Raw genomic sequence first — 13,965 nt, 5'->3', positions numbered from 1 at the left:
GGCCACAACAGGCAGAGACGAGCCAATCCGAAGCCAGGAGCCAGGAGCCTCTTCCGGATCTCCCGCGGCTTTGGGCCATCCTCCACTGCCTACCCAGGCCACAGGCAGAGAGCTGGATGGGAAGCGGGGCCGCCAGGATACAAACCAGCATCCATATGGGATCTGTGCGTGCAAGGTGAGGACTTTAATCACTAGGCTACCACGCCAGGGCCCCTATCGTTCCCTTTAGAATGGTGCAGTCAGGCTGTCTTTGAACAGCTCGCGACCCGGAAGTCAATCTTAGTGTGACGCCCCCTGTTGCCAAGCGCCGAGCTCAGCGGAGACAGTGACTGTGACGGGATCTCTTGGACTTGGGCTTCTCCTGTTGGGGATGCCGATGGGGTGCAGCTAGTCCCCAGAGCCAGTGGCGCGGTTCCCTTCCCCGCACGTTCAGCTGCCGCCGGAGGCAGCATGATTGCCTCGAGGCTGTTGGCCGCAGCTGCGGCTGCGGCTGCAGCTGAGGCTGAGGCTGCGGCTGCGGCTGAGGCTGCGGCTGCGGCTGAGGCTGCGGCTGCGGCCGTGGCTGAGGCTGAGGCCACGGCCATGGCCACGGACCCGGCCGAAGAGCCAACGGCTCCGGAGCACTGTTCCGATGAGGATAAAGAGCAGGAGAGTACTGAGGGTGACGAGAGCCGCTGTCCAACCATGGAACCGGAGTCCGAGTCCGAGTCCCACGATGACACCGAGGGTGCTAGTAACTCTGATCTGGCAGAACTTGATGTAGAGGACTGGATAGACATGAAGAAGCAGATGTATCATGAAGAGCTGGCTTCTCTGAAGACGCAGTTGCAAAAACTTGAGGAAGGCACCTTACAGGAGTATCAAGAGAGGATAAAACAACTGCATCAGCAGTATGAAGAAGCAATCGAAAATGCGGAACTTTTCTTCAAGCTACAAACCGAACAAGTGGAAAGAAATTACATTAAAGAAAAGGAGGCAGCACTGAAAGAGTTTGAAGATCAGAGAGCCAAACTAAAAGAGAACCTGATTGCTGAGTTAGAAGAAAGTGCGAAAACGATTGCAGATGAAACACTACTGATGCAACTGACTGAAGATTCTATGGAAATGAATGCCATCGTGAACAAAAAGTTCCAGAGGCCACCAGACAACTCTAACCCCATCCCGGACAAGAAGAGTAAACCTGCTGTTGTTCGGCTGAACTATCGGCTGACAGATGAAGAGATCATGGAGGATCTGAGAGCAATAAATGAGCTTAAGTCTCCGGAAAGCACAGCATCTACATCCTCTGTGGAACACATGGAGACTCCGTTCACAGAGCCTCCTGCCCAGAGTGTGGAAGCTCAAAAGGAAGACGACACACTGTACTACGATGAAAGATGCTACCATGAGAACAAAGCCGGCTCTGGAGAGTGGCCAAAAACAGAGCCGTGTGATCAGCTCTGTGGGAGCTCACGACATCTGGATGCAGAAGACAAGTGACTGCCCCAGATGGGCCTCCGCCTGGGCTGGCTGCAGCGCTGGCTCTTTGGGACCAGCCGGTGGTCAGCAGCTGGACTTTCTACAGTGCTGCTCCTTCCTTATTCCCTGCACCTTTTTTGCTGGAGCGGATTTTATTTATTTATTTTTTTAACCTTATAAGATTGTTTTTATGCTGTGAATATAACCAGTATAGAAAGTCTTGCAATGATATATACACCAAACCCACCATGCCAAGAGCAGAATTTCTGACCCTTGCTCAGGTGTTCCCTCCCCCCCCCCTGAAATAAAGTACAGAGCAATCAATTAGCATATAACAGATTCTTGTGACATGGAGGGTGGGAAGGAATAACAGAGAAGGATGGTGTGTGTGTGTGTGTGTGTGTGTGTGTGTGTGTGTGTGTGTGATAGGATGGATCAGCCAAGGCAAACCACGATTGGAGTGCATGCTCAAAGTGGGAGGACAAGACCCCCCCAGGACAACTGAAGCCTAACCTGAGCTGCCCGAAGTGCCATGGGGCTCTGTTCCAGCAGGAAGGTTATTAGGCCTGAGGCAAGACCCATATCCTTCCCCTTTTTTGAATCAGAGTGGGCTACTAGGCTTATCCGGCTAGAAACAGACACAGGCTCTGCCTACCTGTCTGGGCTGTGTTCAGAGGATGGAGTTACTGCTTAACCATGGCATCTTCCTCAGCCCCAGCAAATCACAAGAGGCTGGCCCCAGATTCATGCTGTGCCTCTGAGAGCAGAGCAACAGATATGGCATCCTTGGCCATTTCATGCCCATCATTCCCATTTGGGGCTAGCACAAACCAGATGAGGCCGCTGGTGGGCATTGGAGAGAGGAACATGACTGGGGCTGTGTTTCTTGGAAGGCTCCCACTGCACACTGTATGGGCAACTGAGCCAAGGAGGGAGAGAAAAACATCTGTGGCACCAGGAAGGAAACAATCGTCATGGTTCAGGTAGGAGAACGGAGTGTCCTATGCATAGCAAGGATGCTGTGGGGATGACAATGGCATAGTGGTGTTGTAGGGTTGGGAGAGGGATTGGACTCAACCAGTGCACCCTGAAGCTGGCCCGTGGTATGGGTCTGAGCCCCGCCCACCACAGATTGATCCCTAATCTGTCCCCAGGCCAGCAAGAGTCTGGTAGCGCTCCAGCTGCAGTACCTTCAGGGTGCCTGGAACGCGAATGTGCTGGTACTCCAGGTGGCTGGACTTCTGGCCTCTCTCCGTCCCGAAACCCTGAAATGCTGGGCTCCCTTGAAGCATCAACAGTCCTTCCCCCTTCTGTCCCTGATGGAATTTGGAGCCAGGATGGACCTGGCTCCAGGCCTTCTTGTCTTTAATGAAGTGTTTTCTGACTGTGTTCTTAGAGGGACTTTGCTGGAAAGGTTGGTGGCCTGAAGGCAGCAGTACAGTGATGAAAGGTGGGGGATATAGTTGAATAAAGCAAGATACAAATAGCAGTAGCTCCCCCCACTCCATGGAGTAACCTAATTTCTCCCCCCTGCTAAAGTCATGGACAGACACTGTCAGCCAGGCCATTACTGTGGGCATTACTAATAGCCACGTTCCCGCTTTAACGCATTTTGTATAGGCTGAGCAAGGCTCCCAGTGCTATGGAGCCCTGGGTTGTCCCAAATGTTCATAAAAGGGAATATATTCCTGGTGACCTGCAGATGCTCACTTGGAGACAATCACATGCCCAGGGGTCTGTGACATTTCGACTTCACTGCTTTGATTCTTCTATTTGGACACAAGGAACATTTTGTTCTGACTGATTTAATAAGCATGGTTTGGGCACAAAGAGATTTTTATAAGGCCTAAAATTAAGCCATTAAACATTTAGCTTTTTTTATGAGTATCACCCAGTACTATTTGAGAAGGACCTCACCAATGAACCTCACTCCATGGGTGGGCCAGGCTCGGGAGGCATTGGGTTGGGAGCGATCAGGAATGAGGGGCCACTCAGTGACGTCAGAGGAGCCGGGCCACTGCCAACCAAAACACAGGATCTGACACTGGAAAGCATCTCTCTGGGCGGAAGGTGTGTAACAGCTGCTTCCTAATCCTGCCTGAGGATGTGGGGCTCACAGGTATGTGTCTACACAGTGGCACAGAAAACAGTCCAGTGCACAAAGATGCAAGTATGCATACTCAGGTATACACGTGCCTGCATGAACACAGGGGCCCTTCCACATCTCATTGACTGGTTCCACAATCCTGGCTTGAGGGGTAGTCCAGAGACCCAGCCTCTGCGGAATCAGGCTATGTGTTGTCACAGCAGTCCTGGAGCAAGGGCGAGGGCATACAGGTGTTTACAGCTTTTCAAATAGGCTGGTGTCACGGCACAGCATACTGCTTGTGATACCAGCAATTCCCGCATGGGCACAAGTTTGAGTCCCTGCTGCTCCATTTCCAATCCAGCTCCCTGCTAATGCATCTGGGAAAACAGCAGGAGATGGCCCACCTGCGTGGACTTTGCACCTACATGAGTGGTCCAAATGGAGTTTTGGTTTTCTGGCTTCAGTCTGATCCAACCCTGTCTATTGCAGCCACTCAGTAAGTGAAGCAACAGATGAAAAATCAATCTATCTCTGCCTTTCAAAAAAAATATTATTCTTTTTTAAAAGATTTTTTTATTGGAAAGGCAGACTTACAGAGAGAAGGAGACAAAGAAAGATCTTCCATCTGCTGCTTCACTTCCCAAGTGGTCACAATGGCCAGAGCTAAGCCTAACCAAAGCCAAGAGTCAGGGGCCTCTTCCAGGTCTCCCACATGGGTGCAGGTTCTCAAGGGCTTGGGCCATCCTCAACTACTTTCCCAGGTTACAGGTTGGGAGCTGGATGGGAAGTGGAGGAGCCGGGAAACAAACTGGCACCCATATGGGATCCTGACGCATGCAAGGTGAGGATTTAGCCAGTGAGCCAACATTCTGGGCCCAGAATAAATATTATTCTTTTAAAAATAATAATAATAAGGGCCCAGCACGATAGCATAGCGGTTAAAGTCTTCACCTTGAATGCACTGGGAACCCATATGGGCGCTGGTTCTAATCCCTGCAGCCCCACTTCCCCATCCAGCTCCCTGCTTGTGGCCTGGCAAAGCAATAGAGGACGGCTCAAAGCATTGGGACCTTGCACCTGCGTGGGAGACCTGAAGAAGCTCCAGGCTCCTGGTTTTGGATTGGCTCAGCTCCAGCTGTTGTGGCCACTTGGGAAGTGAACCATCGGGCATCTGATCCAAAGCCAGGAACCAGGAACCTTCTCCAAGTCTCCCACACGGGTACAGGGTCCCAAGGCTTTGGGCTGTCCTCGACTGCTTTCCCAGGCCACAAGCAGGGAGCTGGATGGGAAGTGGAACTGCCAGGATTAGAACCAGTGCCCAAATGGGATCCCAGTGCATTCAAGGCGAGGACTTTAGCCACTAGGCTACCGCACCAGGCCCTAAATTTTATTTTCATTGAATTTGAAAGGGGAGAGAGAGATTGAGAGAGAGACCATTCCTGGGCCTACTCCCCTAACCCCACGACAGCCAGGGCTGGGTCAGGCCAAGGTCAAGAGCTTCTGTGTAAGTGGAGGTAGTCAAGAATTTGAGCCATCACCTGTTGCTTCTCAGAACATGTCTTAGCAGGAAGCTGGCTCAGAAGCAGAGGAGATGGGACCCGAAGCAGGCTCTTGGAATATGGAGTGCAGACAACCCAAGAGCTGTTGCCCCCAATGTGCCCAACCCCTGAGCTGGGCTTAAAGGAAGAAAGTGAGGTTTAGAGAAGTTAAGGGAACTTGCTCCAGTTGACGAGGTCTGAAGGGGTAGGACAGGCTGCCATGTGCAGTAGGTCAGGTCTGAGTCCCACCGTGTCATGTCTAGTTCACACATGGGCTGGGTGTGTAAAGGGTTACTGCTGCTCTTTGCCTCGAGTCCAAAAGCAAGGCTGACCTTTCAGGGGCTCCCTCCGCCTTGGGAGAGCTCATATTCCCTGAGTCACTCCACTCCCCTGTACTCCGGGCCCTGGCCACATGTAACTGCCTGCCATTCCTGGGTTATGTTTTGCTTCCATTTTTGTCCTAGACTCTGATACACAAGTCAGACTTCATTTACCTGCCACCCAGGTCGCAGCCTGAGCTCATGTCACTTGCTTTCCTCACATAATAATGGCGCATCTGCATTTTCCCTTTTTGTGCCTGTCTTATCAACTGACTCCGAATTATCAGAAGGTGGGGACTGTGACTACTCACAGAGTCCTCAGCACTCACTCAGGGTTGGGCCAACAGGGTGGAACCACATGCTTGTTGCTATTCAGAGATGTGACCCTGGAGGAAGACCCATCCTATCTGGGCCACTCCATGATTGTCAGAAAGAACATCAAGGAAGGTTTCAGAGGCCGCTGTTGCGGTGCAGTGGGTTAAGCTACCATCTGTGATGCTGGCATCACATAGCACAGTGCTGATTCGGGTCCTCACTTCTCTGCTTCCCATCCAGCTCCCTGCTAATGTATCTTGAAAAGCAACATAAGATGGCGTGAATAATTGGGCCTTTGAGCCCATGAGGGAGTCCTGGATGGAGCTCTGGCCTTATGTTTTCACCCTTTCCCAGGCCTGTTCATTGAACCCATTTGCAGGGTGAACTAGCAGTGAAAAGATTCTTTCGCTCCCTCCTCTCTCTTTATCACTCTACCTTTCTAACAAATAAATGCTTTTAAAAATGGAACAATGTCATTGCTCCAGCCTTGGAAAGCCACCAGAAGGCAGAAGCAGCAAAGACCATGCAGTTGTAGGTGGGAAGAAAAAAAAAGGAAAAAAGAATGAGAAGAATAGGTAGGGAGGCGGCGGTTGGAGCAGGATTAAGAAGGGAAGGAAGGGAAAGATGTGAGGACACCCCCTGGTGTGCACACTCTGACAGTGTGTGTCTGGGCGGAAGGCGGGGTGCTGACTGCATTCAGGTGCTCCGGGTGTGGTTTGCCCCTTCCCTGGGCAAGGGCCAGGTCCAGAGAGAACCATAAACCAGGAAATGGGCTGCTTGCAGGGAAAGGACCACTTTAGCTCTGTGGGGGCCCAAGGCTCTTGTGGGGAGGGAGTTTAAACTTGGCCAGAGAGGTCCCATAGATACAACATTCTGGGTTGGCCTGCCTTACAGAGACAGGTCAGGAGCTGAGCTGGGGCTTCTGTGAGCCTGCAGGATGTCTTCCCATATGAGCCAAATGATGATGTTGCATGGTACGCTGTGTGATTGTTTTCCTGTTACTGCCCACGTACCTGCAGGAAAGGCTTACTTCTCCAGTCAAGGTTGAGGAGAGGCTGCGGTCGCACCCCTCAGCCCCCAGGGTTCTCCTTGGGTTGCACGTGTGTGTGTGTGTGTGTGTGTGTGTGTGTGTGTGTGTGTGTAGTCCAGAGAGAGCAACAGCAACTGGAAGATAGTGAGAAGCCTGTGGGGGAAGTTGAAAAAACTGAAACTAAGATGTGACTGATTCTCTCCATGTGCTGAGTCTCCCTCCATTGCTAACTAGGCCATTCTTTTCTTTGAGGATGTCAAGAATGTGTTTTACAAGGGTTAGATGAGAGGATTAAGGCAGGAGTGGGGAATAAAAAGGAAAGTGGAAAAAGGGGGAGGGGACAGAGAAGAACAGAGTGATAGAAATGCTTCCAAGGCTCCAGGGCCCCAGATCTTTCTGGGTGTTCAAGAAAACTACATCTCTTTAATAAGAAGTATCCAAGAAAGAAATATCTGCAGTAGAAGATAATGGCAGGGCTGGTCTTGGGGACAGTGGGGAAGACATTGCTTGGAGGGTTTGCCTGCATCCTACATTGGAGTGCTGGAGTTCAAGTCCCAGCTCTGCTTCTTATGCCATCGTCCTGCTCATGTGCCTCCTGGGATGCAACAGATGATGGCTCAAGATATTAGGTTCCTATCACCCATGTAGGAGTTCTAGATTGAGTTCCAGGCTCCTGGACCACTCCCTCCTGCTCTCTTGACCTGACTGGTGGACAGAGTTAGCTCCTCTGGCAGTCTTGGGCCCTGATGTGATCTGTCCTTGGGGAGGCAGCTCCTGTGGTGCTGAGAGGGAGATAATGGAAGAGAAGGCCTCTAGTTACTCCATGAGCTCAGTGTCAAGGAGTTCATGAGAAGCCCAAGGCTGGAGCCTAGGTGTGTTTGTGTGCACGGACTCACCACAGTCTCCTGCCTTAGCTGGGTTGGCAAAGGATAGCAATGGGCAGTTAGGATTCACCTCCGTGCCCACCCTCATCAATGCCAGATGGCCCGTTCCAGTTCACCTTTACAGTGCAGGAGCTTCAGATGGCAGCCACAAGGGAGACTGACCCAGGGACCAGACCTGATGGGGCTCCACCTCCATTGGGGCTGGAATCCGCCCCAAGGAAGCACAACGTATGCAGGGGAGAGAGGTGGGGGTTCACAGTAGTTTTTCAGAGCTGCCCTAATAAATTTCTGTGGACAGAGTGACATTCTCGTTGTGCCCTGGAGGTCCCAAGTCCATAATCCAAGTGACAACACAGCTCCAGTGCTTGCCTAGCCTCTGCAGCAGAATCTGTTCTGTGCCTCTCTCCTCGTCTCTGCTGGCTGCTGGCAACCCTTTGGGGTTCCTTAGCTTAGAGCCTCATTCATCTAATCGCTGCTTCCTCCTTCACATTGCTCCCTCTGCCTTTCTGTTACATGGATCTCTGTTACCACATTTTTTTTTAAGATTTTATTATTACTGAAAAGCCGGATATACAGAGAGGAGGAGAGACAGAGAGGAAGATCTTCCATCCAATGTTTCACTCCCCAAGTGAGCCGCAACGGGCCGGTACGCGCCAAACCGATGCCGGGACCAGGAACCTCTTCCAGGTCTCCCACGCGGGTGCAGGGTCCCAAAGCTTTGGGCCGTCCTCTCCTGCTTTCCCAGGCCACAAGCAGGGAGCTGGATGGGAAGTGGAGCTGCCGGGATTAGAACCGGCGCCCATATGGGATCCCGGGGCTTTCAAGGCGAGGACTTTAGCCGCTAGGCCACGCCGCCGGGCCCTCTGTTACCACATTTAAGGTCAACCTAGATGGCCGCTATTTCTCTGTGGCTCTCGTAGTCTTTCTCTGCTCCATCAGCAGATGGGGTCATTCATCCTCAGTCTACTTACAAGACAGCTGCCACTGCTTTGGGTATCCTTTCTGGGATAAGCAAGCCCAGAAGAAGTTGGAGAGCTCTTGGTTTTAAACCAAGGACATTTTTTCAGAAGCATTACCTCAACAAGCCTCCCCAAATGTCTCATTAGCCTGAACTGTGTCACATGCCCATGTCTAAGCTAATCAAAGGCCAAGACACTGACACCTCCATGAAAGGCTTAGAAGAGCTAGAACCTATTATTTTTGTTTGAAAAACAGAGTGAATGAGTGACAGAGAATTATTCTATTTGTATTCCATCTGCTGGTTTACTCCCCAAATGTCCACAACAGCCAGAGCTGGGCAGGTGTGAAGCCAGGAGCCAGGAGCTTCTTCTGGGTTTCTCAGCAGGTGCAAGGGCCCAAGGACTTTGTCATCCTCCATTGTTTTCCCAGGCCATAAGCGGAGAGCTGGATCGGAAGTGGAGCAACTAGGACATGAACCAGCACCCATATAAGATGTCAGCACCACAGACCACAGTGCACATATAAGATGCCAGTACCAGAAACTTAGCTTACTACACCATGGTGTTGGCCCCAGAATGTATCTCTAGAAGCACATGAATACTGCTGTTATCAACATTTGTGATCAAGTATCTAAGTATCTAAAGATCCTTTGGGTTATGCATCCGGGAGTGGAATTGTGTCACATGATCGTTCTATGTTTCAGTTTTTGAGGAAATGTCAACCTGGTTTTCAAAGTGACTGTGCCCATTCTCATCTCTTCTAGGAACATACAAGGGTTCATGTTTCTGCACATCCCCGTCAACACTTGTTATTGCCTTTTTAAAATTGCTGTTTTAGACATTTGAGTGGACATGGAGTTATATGTTATTGTTGTTTCGATTTGATTTTCCTTTATTATTAACTATGTAGAACATCTTTTCGTATGCTTTTTGGTACATCTGATTTGAAAAAGTGTTTATTCAAACCCTGTACCCAGGGGTTGCCAATTGATGCAGCAGTTCAATTGTCACTTGCAGCACCTGTATTCCTCCCTGTACCTGTTTGAGGTCCACCTACAGCAGTTCAGATCCAGCGTCCAGCAAGCTTATACTCATGGAGACAATGGATGATGTCTAAGTACTTGGGTGCCTGCCACCCACATGGGGCACCCCAGTTAGGTTCCAAGTTCTAGGATTTTGTCTTTCTCTTTCAAACAAAATGAAACTGAAGATTAAAAATCCTTTGTCAGATTTGAATTGTTGAGTTGGAATAATTCCTTGTCTATTTTCTGGGTACTAAACACTTTATATGTATGTGTATATATATATAAATATATATAAAATATGTGTTTCACAAATACTCTGATTCTGTGGCTTATCTATTCACTTACCTAATAATGTCACTTGATTCATGAAAGTTCTAATTTTGGTGACATTCAGCTCACATGCTTTTTGTTTTGTTACTCATGATTTTTGGTGCAAATCTAAGAATTCTTTGCCAAATCTGTGAACATTAAAGATTTACTCCAATGCATAGTTTTTCATTTTAGTTTTTGCATTGAATTTGCTCAACTACTTTTAGTTAATTTTTGTTCCTGGATTGAGGTAAGGGTTCAACTTAATTCTTTGCATGTGATTATCCGGTTTCCTTCACAGTTGTGAAGACTGCTATCATTTCTTTGGATGGTTTGGAAACTTAGTTAGCCTGCTCTGGCTGTGTGATCACAAAAAATGCCCCTCACCTATCTGAGACACAGGTGTTTCATATGCAAAATGGAGATGATAACTATATCTGGTAGGGTTACTGTGAGGATGGTTTTATTAATTTAAAAGGTTTATTTATTTGAAAGACAGAATATAGAGACAGAGTATGATCCATCCACTGGCAAACTTTCCAAATGTTGGGCATCAGTCACAGTTGGGCCAGGCCAAAGTCAGGAGACAGGAGCTTCATCTGGGTCTTCCACATGGGTTCAGGGGCCCAAACACTTCAGTCATCTTCTACTGCTTTTCCCAGGCCATTAGCAGGGAGCTGGATCATAAGTGGAGCAGCCAAGACTTGAACCACACCCATATGGGATGCCAGTGTTGCAGGCAGCAGTTTTGCTTGTTTTGCTACAATGCTGGCCCCCATTTTTTTTAAATGAGCATGTATAATTGTACATATTTATGGGATAGACTGTGATATCCCAATATCACAGTACAATGTGTAGTCATCAAATCTGAGCAATTAGCATTTTAATTTCTTTGTCATTTCTTTGTGTTTGGAGGCTTTGACTTCCTTTCTTCAAGTTCTCCCTTAAATATCTTATCGCTTGTTGTACGTTACCATCACCCCAGGAAACTGCACAACACTAGAACTTCTAGCATTCTGATATCCGTTATCCCACCTCTCTTGATCCTCCTACCCCTGCCCTTTTTAAATTTATTTGTTTTAAGGCAGAGTGACAAGAAAAAGACAGAGAGAGAGTAAGAGAGAGAGAGAGAGAGAGAGAGATTGATTCACTCCACTTCAATGCAGGGTGGAGTCACAGACTGAAGCTTTACCCGCTTGTGCCAAAGAACTGGATCCTCCACCTGTTCCTGGTGTCAAGTGTATTATTTGCCTTTCTCCCACTTTGAGATCGACTTGTTTCAAGCTTCCGTCTATGAGAGAGAACAGGTAGGATTTGTCTTGCTGTGTCTGACTTATTTCACTTACCATGAGATTCTTCAGTTCCCTCCATTCTGCTGCAAATGAGAGGATTGTATTCTTTTTATGACTGGATAATATTGCACTGTGTAAGTACAACACAGTTTCTTTATTCATGCATTAACAGACCGTTTGATTGATGCCACATATGGACTATTGTGACTTGGGTGGCAATCAACATGGGAGAACAGGTGTTTCTTTTGAAAGACTGATTTCATTTTCTGTATCTGAAAGTGGGATGCCTAGGTCATACTGCAGATCTAGTTACAATTTTCTGTGCAAATTCCATAATGCTTTCCACAGTGGCTCTACTAATTTGCATTCCCACCACCAGAGTGTAGGGGTTCCCTTCTCTCCACACCCTAACCAGCATTTGTTATTCTTTGCCCTTTAAAAAATATATATAAGATCCTTTCAAACTGGGGTGAGATGATCTCTCACTGTGGCTTTGATTTGCATTTCCTTGATAATAAATGATATGGAGCATTCTTTTACGTATTTGTTGGCCATCTGTACATCTCCCCTGAGAAAAGACCTGCTGGACCCTGTTTTCTGTTAGCCCTAAGCAGAATCTCCTCTTGGCTTATGCAAAACCCAGATGGGAGCCTCTGCCATGGCCCATTATTCTCTGTATTCTATTTATTCCTCACAGCTTCCTGGAGTTAGAGAAGGAGATTAAAAGACCACATGCTGTCCCCACCCCCATGAGTTGGAGGAATTACTGACAATAGAGGTGATTAATTGCACCCTGACAGAGATGATAGCCCTTAAGGCTCATCTAGTGTTTTGCTTGGACGTTTTATGAAGCACTTTGCCAAGTCTCTCAAGTGGTTCTCAGAACAAACTTTGGAACCCTATAGGCCCAAGATTGCTATCAATTACCCTCGTTCCATCCCATACACAACCCCACTGCGCAAGACTCCATGATTCCAGAGAAGTGACTTTGCCCAAGCCTTAAGGGTTCGCAAGTGGGGGAATAACACTGAGGATGCTTGGACTCTGGGCCTAATGTTTCCCAGCTGCATCATCACTTGCCCTGAGAGGACTGCTCCTCGCAACACCTTGGTCCTCCTTCCCCCGCCCCCCATTATTCACATGTAATGTATATGAAATGTAGGGCTGAAAGGGTGTCCGCAGACCATCTTGGGTACTGATTTTCAACCCTGCCTGTCCATTTCAATCACCAGGAAGTGCCTAAGTGCCACCCCAGAGATGTGGAGGCCATGAGTCTGGACACCTGGAGATGGCGCAGCTTCCCTGAGACTCTGGGTGTGCAGCGCGGGTTGAGGACACTGACGCAGCACTTCCCAGACCTCCATAATGGCATCAGGTACCTGGGTAGCTCCCCTTTTCTGGACTTCACCTTCAGAATTCCCAGGGCACAGGCTGCCTGCTGCCTGGATCTAGGAGTAGGGTAAGTAGCATCTGGGTAACTCCCTCTCTTTCCCTCCTCTTCTTGAAAGGAACCTCAGGGCAAGCTGAGAGATTTGGCACTGGTAGCCTCTGGCAGAGCAGTATGCCACAGACTCTGTACCAGCATGTCTGTTTCACTCAAAAAGCATCAGTAATCTACATGAGCACGAAGTCCCAGCCCTGCAGGACACCCACTCCTCCCCTCCTCCTTTCAGCACCTGCAAACCCCCGGGCAAGATTTGAGCAAACAACAGGAGGGGAAGGTAACTGGGATAGAGGTTTCCCCATTCTAGATGAACGTAACTTCTTCCCTCCACCCCAACCTCCCCGCACCTTGGAAAAGACAGGATTGCGCAGATTAACCTGAGGAAGACAGAGGGGGAAGACTGGGCCAGGCTCAAGGTACTTTGTGGTTACTGGGGTGTGGTCCCAAAGGCAGGCATAGGCGACACAAAACCGGAACCACAAATGCCAATGAATGAACCCGTGATGTTTCTCTGAACAGCTTTCAACTTTGAAGGCTGGCTGTGGTAGACCCTCAAAACACAGCTCTTCCACAAGTGCATATGCAGAGCTCCAAGGACTGAAGAGTGGGGTTCAGGGTCACCTCCTGAAGGACAGGCTGGCCAGCCAAGTCAGCGGATTCCTTCTTCTCCACAGCTTGTCTGTTCTTGCTTCTTTCAGGGACTTTTTGCCCATGTTAAGTTTCACTTGAAACTAGGAACTCTTAGTATTACTTTTGCAGTTAGAAACCATAGATGCTTTCCTAGTGCTTTCATGGTAATAGACGAAAAGAATCAAGGGACTTGTAACAGTCACACAAAGTCAAAGAACACCATCAATGGGGCCAAGGTCATTTAAGACCTGGAATTTCAAGTTTCTTGAGGCTGTTTGAGGATCATTTTCACCACAACGGGTCTCACTCATCGCCAATCTTCACCCTTCATCTCCAATCTGCCTAAAAGGCATCAGCGTTGGGAAGAAAAAAATAGGGGAAGCAAAGAAGAGAAGAATGGCGGGAGGGAAAGAAAGGAAGAGCTGCTCAAGGCAAAGCTAAGCCAACACACTTTGTCCCACACCAGAGTCCAAGCCAAGCTCCATCCATCAATCCACCTGCTCTCATTGAGTGTCAAAGTCAGGAGCTTTGGATCCTGACCCTGGACCTGGCACTGAAGCTGCAACTGCGCACACTCTGCTCAGCGCTCAGAACTACAGTTGTCTGGTGGGTCTGCTCAGCTGAGCCCTGTTCCTGCCCAGGGCCGATGGGGAGCTGTAGAAGAGGCAGAGC

The 13,965-nt window shown here is 48.9% G+C and overlaps 1 pseudogene; it reads left to right on the top strand.

The window, feature by feature from the left end:
- Nucleotides 1-582: 582 nt before the first annotated feature.
- On the top strand, nt 583-4,051 carry LOC101524270 (sin3 histone deacetylase corepressor complex component SDS3-like; annotated as a pseudogene).
- Nucleotides 4,052-13,965: the final 9,914 nt, after the last annotated feature.

The sequence above is a fragment of the Ochotona princeps genome, chromosome X (assembly GCF_030435755.1).
Source record: "Ochotona princeps isolate mOchPri1 chromosome X, mOchPri1.hap1, whole genome shotgun sequence".
Classification (NCBI taxonomy): domain Eukaryota; kingdom Metazoa; phylum Chordata; class Mammalia; order Lagomorpha; family Ochotonidae; genus Ochotona; species Ochotona princeps.
The sequence above is the reverse complement of the archived record's forward strand: the minus strand, read 5'-3'. Positions and strand labels throughout refer to the sequence as shown.